At 43.6% G+C, this 8,338-nt stretch overlaps 1 protein-coding gene across 25 annotated transcripts in view; it reads right to left on the bottom strand.

Annotated features, from left to right (window-relative positions):
• rbm47 (RNA binding motif protein 47) overlaps window positions 1-1,989 on the bottom strand; it is a 30,149-nt gene extending 28,160 nt beyond the window's left edge. For 2 of the 25 annotated variants that reach the window (XM_080463924.1, XM_080463910.1), the window contains exons 1-2: window positions 834-1,146; window positions 44-213 (exon numbers count right to left, since the gene is read on the bottom strand). The gene's annotated coding sequence lies outside the window, so the exon portion shown is untranslated. Of the gene's footprint in view, window positions 1-43; window positions 414-750; window positions 1,261-1,936 lie in introns of those variants that run through there. The other 23 variants (XM_080463937.1, XM_080463917.1, XM_080463925.1 and 20 more) reach the window with 20 other exon arrangements.
• Window positions 1,990-8,338: the final 6,349 nt, after the last annotated feature.

Genomic DNA, 8,338 nt, shown 5'->3' with positions numbered 1-8,338 from the left:
CAGAATGAAGGACAGACAGACACGTGACGAGTTCGCAGCCGACCTGTAGGTTGTTGGGACGTGTGATCACGGCGTCGCTGTAGGTTCTTTTGCCACCATTCAAAAGCAACGATCCAGCCTGTCACTTTCTCATCTTCCTCTGCTTTCTCTCCTCCGCTGAGTCGTCCGTCAGGTTCTCTCCGGCCTCTTGTTCACTGTCCAGGCACCTCCTGTCTTCAATGACAGGTCCCCCCCAAGAAGTACACAGTCAGAACAGATCTCCAACAGCTCCAACAGACACACTGCATCCACGCACACTCAGACACACTGGTGGAGAGGACAAGTCAGAGTTTCTCTTCTCCTTTTGGTGTTTTTTTGGATCCTGACTCAGATCCTCTCTGTTTGTCTCTCCTCTGCTCCAGTCACGACGGCACTTGTAGACGTAACAGCAGGAGACAGGAGATGGGGGGAGCACACAAGGTCTCCGAGTGGAGGAGAGGAGAGAAGAGAGAGCAGGAGGTGACGGAGTTGAAGGAAAGAGCTACAGAGAGAGAAAGGAGGAGGTAGAAAGAGGGAGGGAGGGAGGGAGGGAGAGAGAGAGAGAGAGAGAGAGAGAGAGAGAGAGAGAGAGAGATGGAGGGAGGAAGGGCAGTGGTAATTAGTGAGTCTGTACCTGACTCTCACTGACATAAGCCCCACATTCCTCAGAGCTGAGAAGGGGGGAGAGATGAGGGAGTAAAATGAAAGAAAGAAAAAGTTCTGAGCACTTACACCAACATACTAATCATCCCAGGAAACACATACAAGAAGACTCATCCCAACAGAACCACAAATCTGTCGTTTCCACTGCACACCATAGCAGACGCAGGGCTCAGGTCAAGCTTGTAGAGCGAAGGTGCTGCTGCTGCAGGAGCTTCGCTGTCCGTCTCCTCCCAACTCTTGTCCTCTGTCAGCTTTCATTTAATGTCTCTGTGTCTCTCTTGCTGCTCGTATCTTTCTCCCTCCGTCTCTATCTGTGTATGGTGTACACAGTGCCGGCTACTAAAACTCACCAAACCAGAATCTCACTGCCCAAACCCCCAGCACACCTCCTCCCTCCCTCGCTCCCGCCTATCATTCCGGATGGGAAATGCTATCCTCTCGTGGCTTCGTCCAATCCTAGTGTGTGTGTGTGTGAGTGTGTGTTTGCGTGTGTGTGTGTGTGTGTGTGTGTGTGTGTGTGTGTGTGTGTGTGTGTGTGTGTGTGTGTGTGTGTGTGTGTGTGTGTGTGTGTGTGTGTGTGTGTGTGTGTGTGTGTGTGTGGGTGCAAACAGTCCGACCTGAATCATAGCAGCCAGAGCAGCATTCCTCTGAAGGAGTTTCTCGCACACCTTGCTCAAAACCTCACATCACCACATGATCGGCAATCCACATCCGACACTTGCTCATTAACCGTTGGTCACGCAGAGACCAACCTTCGCTCATTCACAAATACATGTGCCCCGGAGGTCACGATGACATGCTGTCTCTGTGCTATATGGTTCACTCCTTTGACGTACAGGCTGCAGATCCCTCTGTAATGACAGCCTCTCATAATAACAACTCACACACCCTCTCACACTTCTCCTGTTCAACTGTCAGCGTGAACATGGCACACATCTGACCGGCAAGCCGAAATCGGAAACTTTGAGACAAGATAAATAGTTCCCCGCCTTTGCTGAAGGGGCTCCGGCTGCAAAAACTGAACTGAAAGTAAAACAGTGAGGATATGTGACTGGCTAAACTGGTAGCTCCAACTTTCCTGCTTCACACAGAACTTCTGTTCCTCCCCACACACTCTTAATTCTCTTGTTTGATCACGTACATCTGTTTCAACACTCCAGAGCTCCATTGTTCACCCCTCATCCAACATTGTGTAAGTGCATTTGTGGGTGTTTTGCTCTGTGTATACTGTATATGTGTGTGTGTATTTGCCTACCTGGATTCCTTGAAGAGTTTAGCGTGGGCGGGACCGTGCACTTCCTTCTTCCTGCTCTCAGGTGCGTCGTGCGAGCGATGTCTTTGTGACAGCCGGTTGTCATGGAGACGAGGAGATGTGAGTGAGGAGAGAAAGGGAGACTGACAGAGACAGAAGGAGAAACGGAGAGAGACAGAGAGACACTGACAATCGGCCAACCACCAGAATGAGAACAGAAGTGAAAGGGTGCTGCATTTCTATTTAAAAATAACAACATGTATTCACTGAGAGACAGGCTTACTTCAGATAAGATATATACATGCACACACACACACACACACACGCGTGTGTGTGTGTGTGTGTGTGTGTGTGTGTGTGTGTAGGAAACTGAGATTGAGTCAGTCGCGCTCACACAAAGAAATGATGTTTCAACACAGCAGCTGAACTCCGGCAGTGGAGGAGGTCGGATCACTGAACGTGTTGCTCAATACATTTGGCTTATTGCTTACTTAACAGCTCTCACAGGCCCTGAATAAACTGTGCACATACAACGGGGGAGTAAAGCCTCTGCAGGTGACCTCTCCTATTTCAGCATCACAAATACAAAACCATGAATCAGTACTTGATTCGAGTCGTCGTTACTGGCTACCATAAAAACCTTTCTACCACCCGGTGTAGGTTTACCTGAGCATGGAAATAATTGTGTGTGCAGCCATTTTAACAAAGTGTCCCTGTTTTGAACAAGTGCCATTCATCCTCATTCAGGCTGCGATCAGGTGACACACTCGAGGGTACTCAACTACTCCGAACTGAACAAGCGCCTTTTGCACAATCAGCTAAATGTTTAGGGCTGTCTTCTTTAGTTATGGGATTTAAATGATTCAATTGTTATTGAACACATTTATATTCAAATCAAGTACCACCAAAATGAAGCTTCTTTTTGAGATCAGTCAGATGCCTCATGCATGATCCTCCTTGAGTGTTTAAATGTGACTCTGAACACCCCAGAAGCTTCTGTAAACCCGCTGGATTCATCCACTTGCTCCAGTCATCAGTGGTCATCGGTAAATACCAGTGTTTGACAGATAACAGGGGGCCTCAGGTAAAGAGAAGCTCCACTTTTCTCCACATTGTACTCATTTGCCAGAGTTGAGTGCAGTGTGTTTCTTGACTCTACTGAGCTTCTTTCTTAAGATGAAATGTGTGATGCTTGGCGAGGCTCGCTGGAGGTTTACGTCTCGTGGGTGACTCCTCTGAGGTTCTGGTCATAAGGTTTATATCTAAATCCCTGGGAGTGTTCTGTTTTGTCAATGCAAGTAATATTTCAAGTCATTCACAAGATTTGAGCAACTCTGTCTACCAGCACTGACTAGTTAAAAAGAACAATTACACCTTTCAACTGATGGCCCCTGTGAATAAGCAAGAGCATGTTCTGGTTTTATCCCCTCTGGAATAATGGATTTTATCCAACAATACAGAATCATATATTAAATCCAACTTAGAAAAAATGTGTATGGCGCAATTGTCAGGATTGTGAATAAATAAAAAAAAACTAGAAAGCAATAAGAAATGATCGTTTGACCTTCTCTCCGAGTTAATGAGAAATAATTACAAAATTCAACTTGGACCATTTATGCTGACTTTCTTTTTTCACTTTTCGCTCATGTTTGCCGACTCATCATGACCTTTAACACTCAGGCTCTTTTGTGCAACTGCCTTCGAGTTTAAGCTAAAGAAGCAGAAAAAAACCCAACTGTTGTAAGATAAAGGTTAAAACCATCCTTTTGGATTAAGTTCATAGTTAAAGCTTTTTCAGGTGATCCTCAACCATCACTGAATTATGCTGCGACACCTTCCCTCCTCACCTTCGCCATACAGGCTTGGCAGGTCAAAAACCAAATAAAATATTGATAAAAGGAAAAAGGATTAGAATAAATGAAAGAGAAGAGTTTAAAACAATAAAATGACATCAGAGGAAAACACTGACATACTTGTAGTAGGAATTACTCTAAGAATTGTTTGATAATCCAGGTGCTATGGCTGGCTGACAGCTCAATAGGTCTGCAGACAGGGAGGGTAATGTAACTGCCTCGCCAAAAAAAGCATTGCTAGTTTGAATTTGTGCCAAATTAAATGTTAAAAATAAGTATTTTCGTGTAGATTTGTGTGAGATTATTTCTGGGTCTGTCACAGTGAATTCCCACAGTTTTCTTGATAAAAGTGGTAAAAAGAATTTTTACAAAAAAGAAAAGATTTATGAAAAATTAACATAGAGTGAATTTAAAAAGTTAAGTCACACTAAACATTCATCTAACTTCTATAGTTGCTTCATGGTGCGGTGCTGGACCCAATCGGAAAAGGACTAAAGGAACGGTGCATCCGGGCCGGGGCGAACGCTGTCAGACAAATGAGCACACATGAAAACCAACAGGAAATATGGAGAAACCAAGAACCTAAACAAACATGTCACAGGGAGAGCATGCAAACTCTGTACAGGAACAGTCCGTAACCTGAAAGTAAACATGAGCTCAGGCAGTGCGGCGACAGTACTAACTACTACACCACCGGTGTATTACTGGTCCAACGCCATACATACTTAACTTGTACTTTGATGGACTGGGGACCTGTCCAGGTGTGTACACCGACTCCCCTAAAATCCTAATGAATTTGACTTAATTTATGATTCATGACACCGTTAAAACTTTCAGTTTACACAGACGGATTCCTGCAGATGTGCACACGCTGCCTTTTTCACAAGGTGTAAACAAAAGCAAATTCTCACCACAAAAAGCGGCTCAGACCCTGCCCTCATTACTGCACAATGGAGAGAGAGACCTGAGACACGCAGAGCACAGATTCCCAGGAAAACACTCTGCTGATACTCTTGTGCTGCACAACAATGGCAGACAAAGACACGAGGCAGTGTCGCTATTCACCTGCAACAAGTGGGCTCGATAGAGGCATCACACACAAACCGCGGGGAAAACTGAGAAAGGAGGAAAACTTGGCTTGTGCTACTATTGTTGTGAACTGGATCTATGATGAAAATTTAGACTAAAGGATGCGACTGTGCACGCTTGTAATGCTCGTCCTGGAAGGACATAAATCAGCAATAAAGTATGACAGTTTGAGGACAAAATCCACTTTCTAATAACGGTGCAATTACGTACAACGATTTATTCTAAAATCATCCGAGGGTCACGTTCAGGCTAAGTGCAGAAAGAGAATCTATACATCAATCTTCTGTGATGTTTTATTATGGGCGGATACAGGATACAATCTGGACAGCTTGCCAGTCCATCGCAGGACAAATACAGAGAGAGACTCACAGTCACTCACATTTACACTTACGGGTCATTCAGGGTCACCCATTAGCCTCAAATGCATGTTTTAGGACTGGGAGGAATCTAGAGTACATGGACAAAACACAAGCAGGAACATACAAACTCAATACGTAAAAGCTCGGCTTCAAACTCAAGAATTCCTACAGTTACAGTTCTGGAACTAAAAGTTACGACAACAGTCAGCACTTGTCTCTCAGACATGATTGCGATATAATATTTGTGGCATTGATTGGGATTCTACTGATTTTAATCTGATAGACTGACATTATTCCTCCTCTGCATATTAAGTATCTGGATAAGATCAGTTAAAAATCTGGCTGTGATGCAGCAGCAGGGTTTCTTCTGTTGTTCTGACCTTGTACTTTACACAAAAGCGTCATTCTCCACCGTGCAACACAATCTAAAGCACAGCCTTATGTACTGTAAGTGGATGTGAAATATGCGGGACTAATAGATTCTAATTGTGTCTTAGTGAGTGAGAGGGGTCTGATCAGCTCTACTAAAACTCTCTCACAGACTCATATACACATGAAGAATTATTACGGTCTGTCCCCAGCAGTATCTGTTGCTTTTGTCCAGCAGCCGATTGGCTTCAGCAAAACCCGAGGGAGTTCTGAATAAATGCAACAAAATGCTTCTATATTAATTCTTGATTTATATTATTGGGTATTATTTCAGAAACCATTACAGGGCAGTTTCTTGTCATGGAACATGTTCCAAACCTACGTTTTAGTTTTTTTTTTTACAAACTTTACAAATACCAAACAAAGAGAATACATATTTTCCCTCGACATATTTAACAAATGTTGACGTGTCAGTCGTGAAACAAAAGTCTTTTTTTCTTGTTAAACCTAGAGGAGACTTTATTGATCAAATCTTAACATAACAAGCTCCCAACAATCAGGCTTGATTACAGCTGTTAGTTCCACACTAGCAGCAGGCTCTGAGTGCTGGCCTCCTGAAAAGCTTCAAAACTCAAACTGGAGTCAAAACTTTCAGACTTTTATTCTGTGAAGTTTGAATTCAGGAGGATAGCAGAGATGGAGATTTAATATGAGGCTAGAAAGTACCCGTTTCAATAAGACGTGTCACACAGCCTTCCTCCTCTCTCCCTTGACTGTCGTCTCAGTAGTGCTGCTCTGGGTTTAGATTTCAGGGAGAACTTTGCCTTTTCTCTTATTCGTACTTTATATGCCACCACTGCATGTCTCCCTGCTGTAGTTCGTGCTGTCTAATCTTTTTCCGTTTTTCAAAGGTGGTGCAGAACCAGTTCCTAGCACCATCAGCCCGTGAAAAGTGAACATGATATTTCCTTGATGGTTGTCTTTCTGTCCTTTTTGTGTATCTTTTTCGAGCACCTTACCCGACAGGTTGAGACAGACCGCTGCCACCTCTGGTTCTCCTGGAGGTTTCTTCCTGTTAAGAAGTTGTATTGTGGGGGGGTGGGGGGTGGGGGTGGGGTTGCTGAGACATGAGTATGTTGTAATTTGTCCTCAGATGAATAAAAACACATTTCCCTCCATAGTGATAGTTACTGTTTCACCCTTTTCTGGTCTGGGTGCTCGCCACCTCACTGCTCCAGCTCTATAGTTTACCTATTAAGTGCTGAGCTGACATTTCACCCTGAGTGAAACATTTTTTAGTTTAAAAGTAGATTTGACATGATTTCACCCTTGTTTCCAAATACTAAAGGTCCTGTATCGTGAAGCCACTTTCAGTCTCATCTGCCCCAAACGTTTTCAACTGGTGCGGCGTGCGGGCAAATTGATTAAGTTAAGAATGAGGAAACAACAAGAAAGAAACTCCTAACATTGTACAGCTTCCCTGGCAGATTAGACCTTTTATTGAGAAAATTCCAGGTCGGCTTATGTTCATACAGCCCGCCATCTCCAACCGGGCCGATTATTGAAGTGAATACACACATGCACACGAAAACATACAGAGCAACTGGAGGCCTGTTGTGAGGCGACATTGATGACGCGTGTTGGACGGGATAATCTCTCCAGCTGTACTCTCACCCGCAGAGGAGTGAGGTTCATTTGGCTCCAAAAAAGCTCACCATGATTTTTTATTTTGTTTTCCACACTATGATAAGCCCCCTCCTGACTCTTCTGGTAAGTTCCATAAGCTACAAAAACATTTTGTATTTGTGATCCTCCACAGCCTGTTCCTCAGCGTTTACCTCCACATCAGTGGCTGCTGTAGTGTGCTACAGGAGAGCTGCAGCAGAATGATTAATATGTACTCAGTATATGCATTAATAATGATCCATGTTTTGATTAAAAACAAGCCACAACAAAGCTCTGAAATAGGTCACTGACACGATGAAGCTACAGTGTACATCCTGAACAATCCAGGAAAATGCTCCCCTCTGTTGGTCTGACGCTCACATCACAGCCATGGCAGAAAGGTACATTTTAAATATGTTGACTCTGCTGCCACAACTTTGAAAAAAAGCTTGGTTTCTAACCAAGCACCCGATTTAATAACGAATGGAAAGTGAATATTCTGACATGAACCATGAGCCCATCTGTGACCTTCTACAGCAGACATCCCAGAGTCCGAAGGCCACATGTGGCTCTCTCGTACACCAGCACCGGAAATGACTTCCATTTTTAATGTTTAAAGTTCATTATCACAAATTGTTTCAGTAAGATAAGAGTAAATGCTCACATGTGAACAAACTGTAGTTCTGACCCCGATCAAACTAGTGCAAGACAACTAGATTTGGGAACAACTGGATTTGTAATCACAGTTCTCTTTCATGTCAATCCTGTGGGCTGTGGTTTGTTGATTGATCACTGTGGTGAAAGTAATTGTGATTATTTAGGATTCCTTTAGCTGATCATTGGTATGCAAACTAAGCGTTAGCATGAGCATTAGCGTTATTAAAGAAACACAGTTCATAGTTCACTAAACTGTTCATGAGCTTCACTGAAATAAATCAGTCCTTATTACAGCAACATGAAAAATGCTCAACAGCGGTTCACATGAATATACAGCTTACCTTTCTGAGAGCGATTTGCAGTTGTTTGTTCAGCTCAGCTGTTTTGATGTTGCTCCTTCTTGTTTTTAATAA

This window comes from Lipophrys pholis (assembly GCF_963383615.2).
Source record: "Lipophrys pholis genome assembly, chromosome: 5".
In the NCBI taxonomy this organism is placed as follows: domain Eukaryota; kingdom Metazoa; phylum Chordata; class Actinopteri; order Blenniiformes; family Blenniidae; genus Lipophrys; species Lipophrys pholis.
The sequence above is the reverse complement of the archived record's forward strand: the minus strand, read 5'-3'. Positions and strand labels throughout refer to the sequence as shown.